This window comes from Manis pentadactyla, chromosome 3 (genome assembly GCF_030020395.1).
Source record: "Manis pentadactyla isolate mManPen7 chromosome 3, mManPen7.hap1, whole genome shotgun sequence".
Taxonomy (NCBI): Eukaryota; Metazoa; Chordata; class Mammalia; order Pholidota; family Manidae; genus Manis; species Manis pentadactyla.
Window position 1 is genome coordinate 54,901,557 of NC_080021.1, and position 20,297 is coordinate 54,921,853.

Consider the following 20,297-nt stretch of genomic DNA (forward strand, 5'->3'; position numbering starts at 1 on the left):
TCGTAGCATGTTAGCAAAGAAATGCTTCTTAATGATTATACTCATGTTGATTTTGCTAAGCATAATGTGATCAACTAATTTTGTTTTGGAAATTAGTTTGAAAATGAAAAAGTAAGTTTGAAATTAGAAGAAGGAATTCAAGAAAATAAAGATTTAATAAAAGAGTAAGTAATAATTTTTAAAAAATGTCTTGGCTATTATTGGCTCTATGCCATGTAAATTTTAGGCAGATCTTTTCAAATTTTGTGAAAAACACTTTGAATTTTATTGGAATGCACTGAATTAGTAGAATAATTTTGAGAACCTAAGATATTGAATATTTTCATCTCTAAGCAGTGTAGAAAATTCACCATTTATTTAATTCAATAAATGTAAACAGTATTGTCCATGAGTTTCATGCTTATTGTTGGTTAGACTTATATGTGTATGGTTCATTTGTTAGCATTAATTAACCTATATTGATATATTATTATTAACTAAGTCCATATTCTATTCAGATTCTTACTTTTTATCTAACATAATTTTCTGTTCCAGGATTCCGCCCAGGGGAACACATTGTATTTTGCTGTCATGACTCTTCAGGTGCCTCTTGGCTATGATAATTGCTCAGACTTTGTTTTTCATGACCTTGGTGGTTTTCAGTACTTGAACAGGCATTTTATACAATGTTTCACAATTTGGGTTTGTTTGATGTTTTTCTCATGGTTAGGCTAGAGTTACAGGTTTTTAGTAAGAATACCATAAAGGCAGTGTGCACACTTCTCATAATGTAACAAAGTGCATGTTATAATATTACTTATCACTGATGATGTTCACCTTGAACACCTGGCCAAGGTAGTATTTGCCAGGTTTCTCTACTGTAAATGTATTTATTTATTTTCCTTTCTCCATACTCTACTCTTTTGAAGCAAGACACTAAGCAAAGCCAACCCTCCACTGGTAGTTACCACATTTCATTAATCCATTCATCAGTTGATGGAAGTTTGATCTGTTTCCACTTTTTGACTTTTCTGAGTAATGTTTCTATGTACATTTACTGGGCAAATTGGTTTTTATTTCTCTTTGATATATACCGAGGTGTGCATGTGCTGGTTCACATACTATCTGTATGTTTAACCTTCTGAGGAACTGCCAGACAGTTCCAAAGTGGCTACATTTCATTATATTCCTTTAAGAAATCTATGAGCTTTCATATCTCTCCATATCCTTGCCAATATTTGTTAGTATCTGTCTTTTTGATTATAGATTTGCTAGTTGGTTTAAAGTAGTGTATCATTTTTGTTTTTATTTTCAACTACCTAATAATTAATGTTGAGTATTTTTTTTCATGTACTTATAAGTTATTTGTTTATTTTCTTTGGAGAAATATCTACTCAGATCCTTTGTCCATTTTTCATTAGGGTTGTCTGTTTTTATTGTTGAGTTGGAAGAATTATTTATATTATAAATACAAGTTCCTTATTGGAGATATGATTTACAAATATATTCTTCCATTTTTCTTGGTTGTCTTTTCACTTTCTTGGTAGTATCTCTTTGTAGCACAAATGTTTTTAAGTTTGCCAATTTATCTACTTTTTATTTTGTCCCTTGTGCTTTTGGTGTTATCTAAGGATTTTTTCTCTCCCAAGGACATGAAAATAAACTACCACATTTTTTTCTAAGACTTTTATACTTTCAGCTTTTACATTTAGGCCTATGAATCATTTTGAGTTCATTGTTATGTGCAGCAGGAGGAAAGGGTCCAGCTTTGTTATTTTGCATGTTAATACCCAGTTGTCATTAGAACTGTTTGTGGAAAAGACTATTCTTTCTGATTGAATTTCCTTGAGACTTATCAAAATTCAACTGACCATTAATATTTTACCTCTAAACTCCCAGCTCTCTCTCTCTCTCACTCTCTCGCTATATATATATATATATATATATATATACACACACATATATACATGTATACATATATATACATGTATACACACACACACCATACACATATATGTATAAATATATGTGTGTGTATGTATATGTAGTTATCCTTATGCCAATACCACCCATTCTTGATTATTGTAGCTCTATTATAGGTTTCCAGACTGAGAATTTTGAGTCCTCCAACTTTTTTCTTTTTCAGTATCATTTTGGCTTTTTAAAGCCAAAATGCATTTCCATATAAGTTTTAGGATTAGCTTGTCAATTTCAACAAAAAACCTTCTGGGATTTTGGTAGAGATTGCATTTACTTTATAGGTCAATTTGGGGAATAGTGCCATCTTAATAATATTAAGTTCCTGATCCATGAAATGGATTTTCTTTTCATTTATTTAAAATCTTCTTTAATCTCTTTCAGCAACGTCTTAGGGCTTTCAGGTTATAAACTTTGCACTTGTTGAATTTATTCCTCAATAATTTTTGGTGCCATTATAAATAGAATTATTTCTAAATTTCATTTTTTGATTGTTCACTGACAGTATATAGAAATACAATTTATTTGTATTTTGATCTTGTATCCTGCATCCCTGATGAACTTGTTTATTAGTTCTAAAAAATTTTTAGTGAGTCCTTAAGGTATTTTATATAAAAGATCATGCCATCTGTAAATAAAGATAGTTTTACTTAACTCTATCCTGGAAAGGCATTATTACTCCCACTATAAAGTGGAGAAATTATTACTCACACTAAAGCAAAAAAAACTCGTGAGTACTGTCAAATGGCGTGACTATGTATGCATTTGAGATCAGAGTCATTCTCCTTTATGGATCTCTAGTATAATTCTAATAAAAAGAAATATTATAATACTTTAAGGTCCATGAAAAGAATCTCACCTTTGAAAAAGAACACACTGATTCTCTACTGTACACTGCTACATTAGGCATTCCTAATTTGGTAAAAGTTGCAACATATTTATGATAAGAGTAGAGAGAACACCATTTTTCCTACCACTATACACATTAAACAAAAATTCCCCACTCCTATCTTCTCCCAGCCTCTGGGAACCACCCTTCTGCTTTCTATCACTATTAATTTGGTAATTCTAGGTACTTTCTTTTTTTTTTTTTTTTTTCATCTATGTGTTTTTTTTATTATTAAGATATTACTGATATACACTCTTATGAAGGTTTCACATGAAAAACAGTGTGTTTACTACAATCACCCATATTATTGATTCCCCCCATACATGTTTTATTCTTTGGATCATACTGTATATACCATTTTCTGCCCTCCTTTGTTGTCTAACAAAAATAGTTTCCAAATACAGGTAACTTATTTTTAGATGCATGTCATTCCTTTAAAGGATTATTATCGTTAATGTAATCATTTCTCTGCTATAGGCTATTTAGTTTGTTACTAGCCATATTAGTTTGCAACTGGCAAGCTATTCCGAAGAGTCTGTTAAATTGAATGTTATTTTAGAAAGTACATTTTCATATTAGGCTATTTCACTATTTGTTTTAGTCCTCTGTCAACAACAAAAATACTTTGGGGCATACTGTTGTCAGGCTATGATGGGTTATGTTGGTGGCCCCGGATGAGTTCAAGGTCAAGAAATAGTCACTTGGTGAAATGGAAACTAGGAAAAGTTAAGATGATTATTATCTGTGTTGCTGGAAAAACTATAATTGTTTTTCTCAGGACCTAGGACTGCCCAAAGTCACAGAATAAAGATAGCTCTCTACCCAGAGCATCCATTTGACTTGAGGATTTTGAATACATTGTGAAACATACCAAGTTTTAGTAGCAAGACACTGATACATTGTGGGGCAGGATGCCCTGACTGATTTCCCTGAATTTTTAAGATTAAAATGCCATTTTCAATTTAAGAAATTTAAGATTTAAGAAATTTTACATTTGCAAGGGCTACTTCAAAGTATATCCTCCAATCCCCTATATCATGAGTTGGGCCATTTGGTGAATACTTTAGACTTTGTGTGCCACATAGTTCTCTGCTGCATATTCTGTTTGGTTGTTTTGGTTTGGTTTCTAACCCTTTAAAAATGACAACAGCACACTTGCTCACAGGCTCCTCCATTGCTGACCCCTGCTGTAGACAGTCCATTCACATTTCTTGCTACCTCCTGGGGCTCCTCAGTGATCACACTTGAGAAACACAGGCTTAGCTGTTCCCAAACTCTCCTTCATGAAAATTAAGCATATATTTAGGCAGAATGGAAAAGAATTTAGTGATGGACAGAAATTTTGACCTATGTTGAAGCCCAACTGGCTGCAGCAGTTATGTGCTAATAGAACTGTTCAGAGACCAAAAGGGAAGCTAAAGTTCCAAATTTCATTGTTGTTCACAGGAGATTTTGCTCGGTCTTTATTTATTTATTTATTTATTTATTTTTTATTTTTAGATAATTATTTTTTATTGAAGGGTAGTTGACGCACAGTATTACATTACATTAGTTTCAAGTGTACAACACAGTGATAAAACATTTATATACATAATTCTAGGTTCCAGCTATCACCCTACCAAGCTGTTACAATATCTTGACTATATTCCTTATGCTATACATTACATCCCGGTTACTTATTTATTTTACCATTGGAAGTCTGTCCTTTTTTTTTTTTTTTTTGTGAGGGCATCTCTCATATTTATTGATCAAATGGTTGTTAACGACAATAAAATTCTGTATAGGGGAGTCAATGCTCAATGAACAATCATTAATCCACCCCAAGCCTAATTTTCGTCAGTCTCCAATCTTCTGAGGCATAACAAACAAGTTCTTACATGGAGAACAAATTCTTACATAGTGAATAAGTTACATAGTGAACCGTACAAGGGCAGTCATCACAGAGACTTTCGGTTTTGCTCATGCATTATGAACTATAAACGGTCAGTTCAAATATGAATACTCATTTGGTTTTTATACTTGATTTATATGTGGATACCACATTTCTCTCTTTATTATTATTATTTTTAATAAAATGCTGAAGTGGTAGGTAGATACAAGATAAAGGTAGAAAACATAGTTTAGTGTTGTAAGAGAGCAAATGTAGATGATCAGGTGTGTGCCTGTAGACTATGTGTTAATCCAAGCTAGACAAGGGCAATAAAACATCCACATATGCAGAAGATTTCTCTCAGAACGGGGGGGTGAGGTTCTAAGCCTCACCTCTGTTGATCCCCAATTTCTCACCTGATGACCCCCCTGCGACTGTGTAGGTACTTTCATATATGTGAAATCATACAGTGTTTGTCTTTTTGTGACTGGCTTACTCATTAGCATAATGTCCTCATGGTTCAACTGGCTGCATCAGGTATCAAAATTCCCTTTCTTTAATGATGAATAATATTCCATTTTATGCATATATCATATTTTGTTTATCCATTATCACATTTTGTTTATCCAACACAAGTTGCTTTCCCCTTTTAGCTATTGTGAAAAAATGGTATTATCAACGTGGGGGTACAAATATTTCTTTGAGATCCTGCTTTCAGTTCTTTGGAGTATATGTGTAGAAATTGAATTGTTGGGTTATATAGTAATTATTTTTTAATTTAATGAGGCACTCCCATGCTTTTTCCATCGTGGCACACCATTTTACATTCCCCTCAACAGTGGATTCTCTGCATCTTGGCCCCAACACTTATTTTCTTTCTCTGTCTCTCATACTCTCTCTCTTTTTAATAGACAGAGTTTCAGTTTTGAAAGATGAAATGAGTTCTGAGTTCTGAAGATTGTTTGTACAACAGTGTGAATGTAATTAACACTATTGATCTGTAAACTTAAGAACAAAGAGAAGATGGTAAATTTTATGTTATGTGTATTTTACCACAATTTAAAAGATTTGGAAAGATGGAAAATACTATATTTTAACAAAAAAGTGAAATGTTAAGAATTATTAAAGTTAGAAAAAGGGTCATAAAATTATTGCCCTTATAGATAGGGTAATAGGTAATATTTTATATTTTTCCTGAATTTTTTTTCTTCTAGAAATAAGAAATATTCACATTTTAAAAAAATTCTAGTTTTTCTTCCCTGACTTTAAACATATCAGAATACTCACTTTCAATTTCTGCAACTTCTTTTTAGGTTCCTTTTGTCATTAATTTTGTGTAGGTGTTAGAGCCACTCACCACCAAAGATTTTTCACTTATATGTCAATTTTTGGCGGTCTGATATTTAGCTCAATAACACTACACCCATAAAGAGCATTGGTGTGCAGAAGTTATAATTGTCTCTAGATTTGTACATTCATATATATATTCAGTACCCAAACTGGGCATACATTTTTCACTGCTCATATAATTCAAAGTGGACAGAACCTCAATTCGAGGTCATTCTATTCTGATACTTGACTTAGATATAATCATTTTCTGTGTATATCTGCTACATATTAGTACAGCATACACCTACAATCCTTAAAAAAAAAATATAGTAATGTTCAAAGACAGAAAGCAATCTGTAATTAACTTGAAATTTGGTTACGTTTCCTTCAGATTAAAGTATTAAGTCAGTGGATTTTAGATTTGTCATGGTCTTCATAATTATTATATTTTATTATTATTCCTCTAATATGCAAAGCTACTATTGCTTGTGAAATGCTTTTAATATAGTCTTCTGGGTAGGAGTGTATCAATATGAAATGAGAAAAACTTGGAATAGTTGACATACCTACTTAAAGTCATAACATTTTTAAGAAATTGAACCTGGTTTTGGACAAGTTATGCAGTAAGGCTGTTAGTGCCTTTTGTAACTCAGTGCTTTGTACAGCAAAAATATTGGGCTATTCAAATACAGCAGTATTTTCTTACTTCCAAAGCAGGGAGCAGTTTGTGGGAGAAGACTACATAATATTAAAGACAAAATTGAGAACTACAAAATGTTAAAAAATATTTCCTCTTTCAATTCAGAGTATTTAACTACCTATAAGCAAAGCACCTTCTGGACAAATATGCCTTAAAGTATATGATGAGAGATTTGAGAACAGTGCTTTTTATAATATTTCTACTCAAAACATAGGAAAACTACTTTAGATGCTCAATAAATATTTGCTGAAATAATGAATGACCAATGGATATAGAACACTGAATGACAGCCACAAAAGCCTCAGATGACATTATTAATCGAAAGTTAACTAACCCATAGTACTATTCCTGGTGGCTGGCTATATCTTGGCCAATTCCTTTTTAAATCTGTTGCTAAATGTCTTATGCAACAACACAAACTTTTATGAATATTTAGTGTCCTTTAGTGGGCAAAAGCTATGTTATTCCCAAATAGTGCCTTGAGTGAAAATATGTTGAAGAACAATTGACCTTTCATTGTATTAATTAACAGAAATATTTGACATAATTGAGCCAAACAAAAAGTACTAAAGAAACAATGGCATAATCTGAACATATCTTAGGGAACAAGGCAGGCTCAGGACAATGAGTCAAGAGTTAGCATTACACCCTAATTATAGGTACATCCAAAGTAGATACAAACCAAACCAAAGTACACTTCCTTGACTTTGTTTGTATAGTAGCCTTTTCATTCCTTTACAGTTTCACAAGGAAAGTCAAATAAAGGATATTATGAATATAGAAATCTTTATGCCATGATTTCAAATGAACTGCTCTTCTGAAATTGAGAGCACAGTATGAGGAAAATGTATTTTCTTTGGGCTGAGGTGATTTCTCTAATGGTTTCTGCTTGCATATTTAGGGGTGTTGTGTAGTGGAAAGCATACAAGTTCATCTCAAGGCCTATGTTCTCACACCAGCCCATCTACTAACTACTTTGTGAATTTATAAAACTAATAAAAGAAGTATATGATCTTCTCTATAACTTCAAAATTAAAAATTTCATGATTCTGTTTTAATTATAGACTCTAAAACTGTGCATACTGTCTTATTTTTATGATGTACAACTTAAATATGTCTCATGTGTTTGTAGCTACTTTTATATTGACCAGTTATGGCTATAGAATAGATATTTTCACTGTACAAATACAAGCCAACTTCCCAGACAATAGTGTTTGCATTGAGAGTCAAGGTTTATAGAAATCTGTGTTCTTGCTTTCATCTGCCCTTCAGTTTTACCACTTATCAAATCTCCTTTTTTATTTCACCTCTAAAAGAATCTTAAGGGCTACTAATCAGAGGAAAGACATCCAGAGAAGCCCAGGAGAACACAGTCATAGATATTTAATAGTACTGCAATCTTAGTTCCTTAAATTCTATTTATATTTAGAAAGATTTAAAAAATGTTATTTAATTACATAAAATGTGATATATCAATAACAAATATCAGTGAATGTATTAGATACACTCACAACAACTAACAGCATGGTACATTATTAATGTTGGGTTAAATATTACAAAATATGAAGGAAAATAATGATTTACTTACAAGAAAATCACACCATTAATTACATTTAAGTATTGAGAAATCAGAAGTAAAAATAATGATGAAAAACATAGAATGTAAAGGAAGCACCAAACACTTTCATCACACAAATAAATTGCTTTCTTTTTCCCACATTCTCCTCTGGGCCTAATGCATAGCTGTAAGCAACATTATAAATGTGGTAGTTATAGGTACTTATGAAGTCATTCTCTTTTTTGGGAGGAAGTGTGGAAGAAGGGAAGGAATTATTTTTAAGGTAATTTTTTGAATAATCTTAATTTTAAAGTTATTTTCTAATTTAAAAAATCAAGCTGCATGGTAGTCTGGCAATGTAATAAATAGCAAATTATAATGGAAAAACAAAATCACAATTGTTATTGATAATATCACCCCATTGATATTTATCTAATTCACGTGACCATTTGACTAAAGTCTGAGCATTCACATAAGCTTTGTAGCTTTGCAATTGATATTGATCATGGAAAGACTAATTTAACTACAGTGATTGGTACTGACTCTAATAATAGCTGAAATGCCTGTACTGGTCATCATTCTGGTTGATTTGGCCTCTATGAAGGCATAAAAAGATGAGCTCTTCATTCTTTTTGAAATACTGAATTTCTTTTTTTGAAATGAAATTCAACCATATCTTTGTATTTTGGAATAACAGTAAATAATATTGTAAAATACTATACAAGTCTAATTTTAGTCATCAATTGCCACTTTATCTGTATCATCTTTTTATTTGTTCACAGCTTCCAATACACAGTGATATTGTAATTGTCAGTCTTGTCTCCCACAAAGATGCTATCATGAACTTAAATTCAGACTCTTTGAAAAATATTCATGTAAGGAGTTCTTATTGATATATAGGTACAAGTGCATGACCGGGGGACTGGTTCTTTTAGGAGTTACATGGAGAAGAAAAACTCTCCTCTATATGGAAATCTGTGATGGTGGTGGTGGTAGGGACCCTAAAAGAGTCTTGTCTGTGGCTGAGATTTTTAAAAATAGAGATCTTTATTCTTCTGCTCCGTCTGCTCTAGTAGGCTTTTCAGCTGGGTTAGAACGTGTAGCTCTGGGGGGAAGGACGTTCCCAGCCTGGGGCGAATCCCCAGTGAAACCAAAATAAGTCAAGGGAAAGGAGAGCTTAGGAGAAAGCCCTTTTTTAAATTGCTCACAGCTTGCTGTAATTAGCTGGCCAGGCTGGGCATCTCCGTCTCCTCCAGCCATGGTTCCTGCTCTGCCACCACTGCATGCTCTCTACTTCCTGCCTGCCTCTTCAGAGAGCAACTCCACTGGTGGATTCTTGGTGACTGGCAGATGTCCTACCAATTATGTTCCAGGAATAAAGGGGAGGAGAGAATGGCTGTTTTTTTCTCCACCCTTTCCACCAGATCATGGTGAAGCTCTGCATTGGTAAACACCTATTGATAGGTAAATGAATTAAGGCTAGGTGGGAGAGTCTGGAAATTCTGTCATTTACCCCACATACTCTTTGGGAAATGGAGAGAGTAACAAACTATATTGTACCAGAAGGATGATATAGAAAAGGGTGTTAATAAAAGGGGAGGAGTCTAAGGCTAAAGATCCCACAGAGCTTTGAGGTTCCATCCTATCAACATGATTAGTAGCATAAAATAGCATTTCAGTAAAAATTTTATACCGTTCTGAAACCATAACTTTACATTTATTCTCCCTCTGGTTTCACAGTAGTGTGTAACTGTGAAAACCTTTGGAAGTACTAAATTGGTGCTGGGGATTAGCTGGGAATTATATACAGCTTACCATCCTTTTTGGGGGTAGGAGCATTTTTTATGTATAGATAAATACTAGAACTCTGTAGTATAATGGTGAAGCTGAGAATAATAAGACTATCTGCCTTCCTTGACCAAAAATACACAAGTCTAGAAAGAGAAGAGAAAGGAGATAACAGAATAAAATTAAACAAGCAACAACAAATTCATCAACAGTTGAAATTGCAAAATGAGAAGGTAGCAGATTACAACCTCAAGAAAATTTTGCCAGGTACAAAATGTTCTAGATAAATTGATAAAGATATAGGAACTGACACATGACTTCCTTTCCTGGGAAAGCATTGGTTTTTCCATGAAGGAATTTAAAGAAAGTTTGGTGTCTTCTACCATATCCTCTGTTTTGGACAGATAAAGTGAAGGATGCATGGGTTAACCATAAAATAAGTGGAATATTTCATATGTTTAGTTCCTTCCCTCCCCATGGATAAACAGCATTTAGTGTTTCAAAGGGAGCTCTAAGGTAAAGCATAGACTTGCTTCTTGTCATTTTTCTGTAAGCCAGTTTCTTGAAAGTGACAAGGATTTACTCCAACATGGGAAAGTGCTATGCAGTCTAGAGGAGTTAGGTCTGGAGGTGAGAGTGCATCACTGAGAAGATGGTCCATTTGGGCTATTTTTATAAGGGAGGAGCCCAACTACAAAGAAACTACACTGGACCTCCCCAAAATGACTTTAGTTCATAAGAATTTTTTCTTTCCAACTAACATCATTATTTGCAGGTGTCATGCTCAATGTAAAGCTATTAAAACTAATAAACTATTTCAGGGTTGTGGTCAGTTGCAAGATTAATGCACAAACATCAATATTTTAAAAATTTAAGGCCAATAATTACTTTAAAAATAAATTTGATATACCCATTTTCAGTAGCAGTAATGACAATGATATAGCTGGGAATACAATTTTTAAAAGTGTACAGAACTTACTTAAAGAGAAAACACATACAATTCTACCAAGGAAGAAGAAGGAAGGGATAGATAAAGAGGTATGCAGTGTAACTAGTTGATAAAATAAAATATAATATTCTAATAAACACACACATTCCTAAATTGAAATTTAATATGATTTGTACAATAACAAAACATTTTGAACTTGGAAAAATTATTCCAGACATCATCTATAAAAGAAATATGTGAAAATACCTAGGACGTTTAAGACAAAGAATAATAGAAGATGTTAAACTTTTAAACATATTTTAAAACTATACCGTTCAACAAAATCAAGGTGAAAAATTGCTTTCTGAGTAGGACAGAAGGTAAATGTCTAGATCCATAAAGATGTGGAAATATTTGAAATTTTACAAAATTATAATGGGAGTTTTGTTTTTCAAAACAATAAGATGGGAAGAAATTAGTCAATAAATGTTACATAGACAGGAGATCTGACATTTGTAAACAAAAATGTTATATCCCCACCTTATATATCACATGAAATATTTCCACATCTATCAAATACATAAATTTAAAAAATATATATAATTATGGTTTTAAAAATGGTTTAAATAGATACAAAACTCAGAAACAAAAGGAAATCTTTAACTTTTCATACTTAAATGCCTCCATCATCATTTTACTATGCAATAAGAATGATAATTTCTCTATGGAAAATAAAACCACCAACATCTGAAAGACATAAGTTTGTATCTCTATTATTTAAAAATTTCTTAGAATGTAAAATATGTTAATAAAAAAGCACAGCTGTCTTCAACCTTAGTGGAAAAAAAAAGAGTAGAGCAAAATATTACTTTATTGTAACAGATAGAAAAGGGCTAGAAACATTGACAGAACTCTATTACTGAGCACTGCTGTCCAATAGAAATTTTTGTGATGATGGAAATTTTCTTTATCTTTAATATCAGATTATTAGCCATTAGCCAGATGTGGATGAACACTTGACCTATGACTAGTGTGACTGAGAAATAAATTTTAATTTTACATAAATTTCATTAATTTTAAGAATTAAATATCAGTAACCCCCTATGGCTAGTTGCTACTATACTGGAAAGTGCAGTTACAGAGTTTTAGTTGAAATAGACTTTTCTGCACATCATCAGTAAAAGAGTTAAACATCACAATTTTTTCAAAAAATCTGGCCATATGCACCAAATTTTCCAAGTGTTTTCTCTTTGCTGTAAAATTTCCAGTCTCTCTGACCTAAAAATTTCATATCCAACGTTTTACTGCAAGAAAATATCATGATAAGTACAAAAAATGTGTATAAAAATGTTTATTGAATTGGAAAAATGTAAATGCCTAATAACAGAGAAAAGGCACAGCCTCTACATGATGTAACTTCCATGTTGCTTCTGTTTAGTGGTCATTACCCTCTGGAGTTTCAGATACAATGAGACAGTAATTAAGAAATAATATGATCAATGCCAGGAAAAGTCCTATTATCCCTTATCTTGTCCTGGAGACCACTCTGCTATTAATAACTCTGCAGTGAATTTTGGTTCTATATGAATGGCTCATCATATTTATTTCTTGTTTTGATTTTACTAGATACTAAAAGACTGATACCTTTTATAGACACCATAAAGAGGTGCAATTTTGAATATTATGAATGCCATAACATTGAACTGAAATTTCTTTCCTTATCCTCCTCTTCTGTTGAACTATAGAATCACCAAGAGGTGTCAATGTGTCTTAGTCAATAAATTCCGCAGTGTTAGCATATACATAAGAGTTTCAAAATGAATATGTGTTGAATTAATTAAACAAATGACTTATATTTCCTTAGAGACCTGTCCATTGAAATGGGGTAAAGATTCTTCTAAGTCTGACTAAGTAGTTCCTCAAAGCTTATCTGTTATAGATAATGAATTCAAACTTCTGGATCATGTCAGTGCCCAGTTCTGAATCTTGGTCCATGTATCTATCATCAATTCTGATTGGCATTTTATTTTATTAAAGGAAACCATGATTAAAAGTACATAAATGATTCAAAAATAAGACAAGCGTTATGCAAACTTCATGAGTTGGAAACCTTGAAAACTTATCCTGACAATTTCCCAGTAATCACTTGTATATTTTTATTGGTGAAGCTATAAATCACCTTATCACATTTTACTCTTTAATATTTAAGCAATAGATTACACATTATTAAAACAGATAATGTAGCTCTTGCAAGGTTTTTGTTTTTCTCTCTGGAAATATTTGTAGAAAACAGGTAAATTAAAGAATCCTTTCCTTTGCCTTAATATCTACTGATACTTTAATGACACTGACATCACATTTGTAAGAACATAAAAGTCATCAGAAAAATATGCCATTTTTCACAGGGGAAAAACACACCAAAAAACCAAAGTTAAAATGTAAGGAAAATGAAAAGTGGACGAGTTGCATCAGTTTAGAGCAGCTGCCACAGAACATAGAACAGAGAAAGCTCCTTTGGAGGGAGGTATATACCATTTATTTCATCTCTTCTTTTACTTTATTTATAGATTTTTCACCAACAGATGGATTAGGACTAGCTGTGTCCCCAAACATGTATGTTTTATATAGGTGTGTGATGCTTATTTAGCCCAAGTGTAAGTGAGAAGTTTCTGTTTCACCTGCCAGGTATTCTTTAAAGTGACTTTTAAGATGGCCTTTTAAGTTGTCCTTTTCTTACCTGTACTAGGAATCTGGCATTATGAAAGGAAAAACTATCATCCCTTTGAGATTCAGTCTTGCTCTTCAACTCACTGTCTGAAGGCAGGTGGTTACCAGAAAGGTGGGCTTTTGGAGGACCTGCCTTTTTTTTTTTTTTTAAGTTTAAAGAATTAACTCTGAAAAAAAAAAAAGTAATATGAGCACTTCCCATAAATATAGTGACTGTGAGTAAACCCTGCAATATTTTCCTTCTAAATGTTCACTGTTTTTGGTCATAAAAACAGTAAATATTTGGTATTTCAAAAAAAAAGGCATGTTTTACAGTTAATTCCCTTAAAATATATAATCTTTAACATTTTTTGGCAGGTGATGGTGGTATTGCTTTTTTATGTTTCATAACTAAGATGCATGTATTGTGATGAGATGCAAAATACATGTATTTTTTTAATCAAAACATAATTTGCTCCAAACAGTATCCCAGTTCCTACTTTTGGTTGTTCAAAACATTTCATCATTCAAAAGCATGTTTATTTTTGACCTTCAGAACTTAGAATGGTTGCAGAACTTAGTAGGAGTACACTTGAGCTATGACCCAGTTGTACCCTTTAAAAATGACAAATCTTTCCATTGTTTTTGTGAGAAAAATGCAAAAACTGAATACAAAATTATGAAAATAATTTTTCATAACCCATAAAAGAAAAATACTTTCTTCCTCTTTCCACCCCCTGCTGTACTTATAAATGTATTCTCTGCTCAATATATGTTTTTAGGTTTATAAATCTTACTTTTTATATTATTACATGCTTATTAAATTCTTTTCTGGAAGATCCTTTTCATTGTCTTAAAATGTTTTATTTTACTCTTGGCCCCATTTCTTTTACAAATACAATCTTCTAGAATGGATTATCAATTGGTTGTGAGATTGTTAATATTCTGTAATTTTGCCACTTGTTTATATCATCATTTTGAGAAATCAAGAGATAACCGAGTATGACTATGTTTATGTGTCTCAGTAATAGAAAATTTTTGCCATTTCTGAGATATTTAAATAAAGCTGCTAAGGACAAAGGAAATTCGGAATTCTAATAAAATTGCTAACATATATGCACCATTATGTTAGGATAAGTCTAAGATTCTGAAGGTCAGAAATCTATATTGCCTTGGAGCACTAAAGTGATTAGCAGTTGCAACTAAAATACTGATGTCATGCGTTCACACATACACATGGATTCACTCACCTAGAACAATGCTAAAAGCTGTGATGGAAAGATAACCTATAGTCGGATTCTGAGAAAATTCTCCACTTATAAGGCAGCTGGAGATGGTCTAAGAAATCCTTGTCCAGGTATAGTTAGATTGTGCACAATTCAACAGTCTGCACAGTTGAAAGGTCATTTTCTATTTCCTCCACTACCTTTTGTATAACTCAATGATTCATGATCTATACAATCATAAATGATTTTAGTGCATTTTAGACTAAATGCTACCTTTAGCATATATTAAATTGTTTTACACACACACAATTCATTGTTAAATTTGTATTTTCTTTTTATGTTTGTTTTGTCTATATTGTTTTAAATGTTATAACTTAGTAATATTTATTAATGTACATATTTTGGCAGACACACCCTACAATGACTCCCAGTAAGTTGTGACTGTGTATAATTTCCTCCTCTTAAGTGTGGGTGAAATCTGTAACTCGTTCCTAACCAGTAGACTATGGCAGAGGCAGTAGGATGCCAGTTCCTTGATTAGGTTACTTTATGGCAAGGGATCTCACTACCTTAAACATGTTGTTATGTAAGACTTTGTCTTAACCAGCTGGAAAAATATGATTTCTCTTGCTAACTTTGAAGAAGTAAATGAAATTGGAAGGAGATTGTTCCTCAGTCAAGCCTTCAGATTAAAATGCAGCCTGGCTGACACCTTGATTGCAGTCTTGTAAGATTCAGCTAAATTCTGTCCTACCTAGTCCTGACCCATAAAGCTGTGAGATGATAAATCTGAATTGTATTAAGCAGCTAAATTTGTGGTACTTTTTTATACAGCAATAGAAAACTAACAAAGATATCTATGCAACCTACTCATTTTGGGAAGTATAATTCCAGGTAGACTTTTCTAGATGACTTTGAGAATTTGCTAAATTCCCACAAATTTTTGACATTTTTTTATCAGTTCTATTAAAACTAAGTTATTTTTGAGTGAGTATGCACCTTTACATATTTGTTTTTTTAATCCAAAACTATGTTCTGTTTATTCTTATTATATGCCCTTTATTAATTTTAAATTTGTTGTGGAAAGATACACAACATAAAATTTATTACCTTAATTTTTGAGTATACAAATACATTCACATATGAGAGTATTAAATACATTTGAGTATTAAATACATTCACATGTGTGAGTCATCACCACCATCCATCTTCATAATTTTTTTAATCTTGTAAACTGAAACTCTATACCCATAAAATAATAAAACCCTCATTCCAACCTCCTTCCCCATCCCAGTTCCTAGCAACCACCATTCTACTTTGTTTCTATGAATTTGACTACTCTTAAGTACCTCATACAGTATTTGTCTTTTTGTAACTTGTTAATTTCATTAAGCATAATTCCTTAAGGTTTATCCATGTTGTAGCATGTATCAGAATTTCCTTGTTCTTTAAGTCTGAATATACTCTGCTGAATGTATGTACCACATTTTGCTTATCCATTCATTGGGGTGGACACTTGTGTTGTTTCCACATTTTAACTATTATGAATAGTGTTACTATGCACATGGGTGTATAAATATGTGTTTGAGTCTCTGCTTTCAATATTTTTTTGGTATTTACCCAGAAGTGAAATTGTTGGACCATATGGTAGTCCCATTTTTAATTTTTTGAGAAACTGTCATTCTGTTTTTCACAGTAGCCATCACATTTTACATTTCCACTACCAGTGCACAAGAATTCTAACTTTTCTACAACCTCATCAATACTTTTTATTCTGTTTTTTTCTGATAGTAGCCATCCTGTAGGTTTATCTAGTAATATCTTTTTGGAGATAAAAGGCATATTTTGTCATTGATCTAGATGATTTCATTTCAACATTAATATATATTAATATTATTTATAAGTTCAACTTTCAAACCAGCACTGCATTCCTACATGAATCCAAAACATCATGTTGTATAACTCTTGAAATATGATGTTAAAATCAATTTATTCATATCTTATTTTATTATTTCTTTTGACAACAACATTGGTAAATGTTATCCTTTTGTACTCAGTTTTTATATCTTCTGAATCAAATGGATTAGCATGATTTCTTTGTACTGAAACATGGCTTATGCAGCATGAGAATTAATTCTTTGAAGGGTATTAAAAAAAGCACCACTAAATCATCTTATCTCATTGATTTTCTTGGAGAAAATTCTGCTTTCTTCCTTTATGCTTATTGGTCTCCTGAATGAATTTGATTAATTACTACTTACAGAAAAATATTTACTTAGTGGACAACATCAACTATATGAGAATAGATATTAATTTCAATTCTTCAACTCATTTTAAATCTCTATATCTGACAATATATTTCCATCCTCATTTCTAATTTATATAATTTGGCCTTCTTTTTTGGCTTATGAATACATTATCCTGAATCTCTCTTTTTGTATGTGTGTGTGTATGTGTGTATTTAAGAAAAGAGGCGACATATTTTGTAAACTTTTCTCTCACTTTTCCTGTGTTCTAATGGATAACTATTAATAGTTTCTTACTCACCTATTTTTCCATCTAGTTTTTTTGTAGTGAAGACACAATTTCTTTTCTTTGTTCTCTATTAGCAGTGATGATTTTCCTTTGAAGGTATCTTTGGTTGTATGCCATAAGCTATTATAAGTATACCACTGGAGGAGAGTTAATGACTATTTGCATTTTGATTTCTACTTAACATTAACAATGCTTATTACATTGCTTGAAAGAAAGATGCTGGAATTTTAAGTAACTTCCATTAATTTCAAATTTCATTGCTTTATGTTTTAAACATAATTGTTTTATTGTGAGTTACAAGCTCTAATTGACAATGCTAAAATGTATATGGATGGATATTTCTTTCAATTGATTTACTTGGAATGTGATTAACCATTTCTATTTGCCTATAAAAATCATGTATTTTTCAGAAGTATGTTTTTATTTTAATTTTAATTTTGGATATACATTATTTCCATTGACAGATATTCTGGAATATTCATAATGTGTTTTGACTCTCCATTTTTTTCTTTCAAATGAGTCTTCTTTAGTAATTTTGTTTTTATGTTTTTGTGATTTTTCTTTGATTTCTTTTTGAATACAAGTAGCACTATATACAAAAAATTACATTTTTTATTGATATGATTTTTTTTCTTGCTGTATTAGTTCTGATAATCCATATTACTGCAGCCACTAAATACGGATTTCTAGAAGAATCTTCTAGATTCTCATAGGGGTAGACCAACTGGTTTAGACAAAACCTCCTGCTGAAATTAAAGAAAATTATGTTAGAAGGGAAATCTTATTGAAAACAAAAGAAAAAAGTTTCTAAGTCACTTAAGGAATTGAATCATTGTAAAAGCAGAGAGAAAAGAGCATGGAATGGAGTGAATGTTTTTTTTCCTTGTAGTAACTTGTGATTCCAAAAGAAATGGCTGACAGGCTTAAAAGTTGAGCAGTGGGTTTGACTGAAAAATGGATTTGGAGTGGGAAGAATTTGGAATTAGTGTCAGGCAAGGAGGAGGAACCCTTGTAAAACAACAAGGTTTTCTCTTGGCAGCATGAAGGACCAATCAAGTGAGAGAAAGCCAGAAATAGGTACTTTCTCAGGAGGTCTGAAACTTGTATTATTTCAATTCCTGATTGAAGTAAGAGGTTCTGGGATAGCTAGTGCCCCAAAATATTCTCTAGAATTTGGCATTACCGCCTAAATTTGGAACAATAGATACACTGTGATCCAGTAATTCCAAACTAAGTAGTGGAAACATAGAGAATAAAATGTGAAGAATAATGTTAATAGTAACATTATTTGTAATAGTCCCAGAAAATAACTCATATGGCTATGAAGAGTATAATGGATAAAAAAATTGAGGTGAATTTATTCAATGGGATAGTTTACAGAGAGGAAAACACATCAGGAGATGATGCTGATCGAAGGAAGCCAGTTTGGAAAGGCATACCGTACTCTTGCATTTCTGTCCAGCTCACATGCAGGCGATGGACTCTCTTGCTAGAGGCTGGAATGGCAGTTCTATTTGGGGAGCGAGAGGACCACGAGTAGGAGTAGATAGCAGGGAAGCTTCTGAGCCACTGGGAATATCTTGTTTCTTGAGTTGGTGGTAGTTACATGGATGTTTGCTTTGTGATAACTTACCGAGTTACACATTCATATTTTGTGCCCTTATTATATGCATACTATGCCCCACAGTGAAAAAGTAACAGTAAAAAACCAATAATGTAGCACTTTTTAAAAATTTACAATTTTGCTGTGAGATAGGTTGAGATGTTTTACTAATGAGGAAATTAGTACCCAGAAATATTAAATTATTTGTTTAGGGGTCAATATCAAATAGTTAATATTAAATTTAAATATGCTAATATCATCTAAAATTGAAGGTTGCAGTATATTTTTCTATACTGACCAAAAAAAAAAAAAAGCCAGTAATCAGAATCAACTTAAGTCCCTAACCTGCACTCTAAGTATAGGAGTATTTATCTATGTATATATGGGCATTTGCTAATGTACTAATTATAATATATATATTTCTATTTTATAATAGATATATTATATATTTAATGTTGAGCAATGTCTATTCTAACTCTAAAATCCTAGAGGGCAAGAACAAACCTTACAGGAATATTGTCTTATCTAACCATCAATTGAAAGATGCCTTCCTGTATGTTCTTTACTTATTAGAATTTCTCTGCATCTGGAGGAGGCTTATATCTTCCATCTCTTTGACAAATCTGTTTTTACAACCATAATTCTGTTGTCTGGCATTTAACTGCAAGCATTCTAGACTCAAATTGCCTGGATTCAAATCCCAAATCAAATACCTACTAGCTGTGTGACCTTGAGCTAATTACAAAGACTCACTGTGCTGCAGTTTCTTTATTTGCAAAATGCGGGAAATATTCACAACTACCTCCTGGTTGTTAGGGAATTTAAAGTGCTTTTATATGTAATGTGTTTGGAAGGGTTTCTGGTACATACTAAATACTTTCTTGGCCATTATTATCAATGCTAATAATTGATAATAATACTAATTATTAAATAGTATTTCAGACTATACTGTTTGATCAAAAGTGACTCAACAGGCACTTTATAGCACTCACAGAATTCCTCTTGAGGCAGTCTCCTTTGCAATCCCATCTATGAATAGGTTGCTTCTCTTTTTATCCAGCCACATTTTCATTTTAGCTTCACATTTGGCATTTGATGTGGAGAGAAGGAGGGGTCAATGGAAATGAAAAGGAAACATCCAGAAATCACTTTTCTTATAACTGAAATCAGTAGGTGTATTTTAAATTATAAAGGTGTAAAATCTTTAAT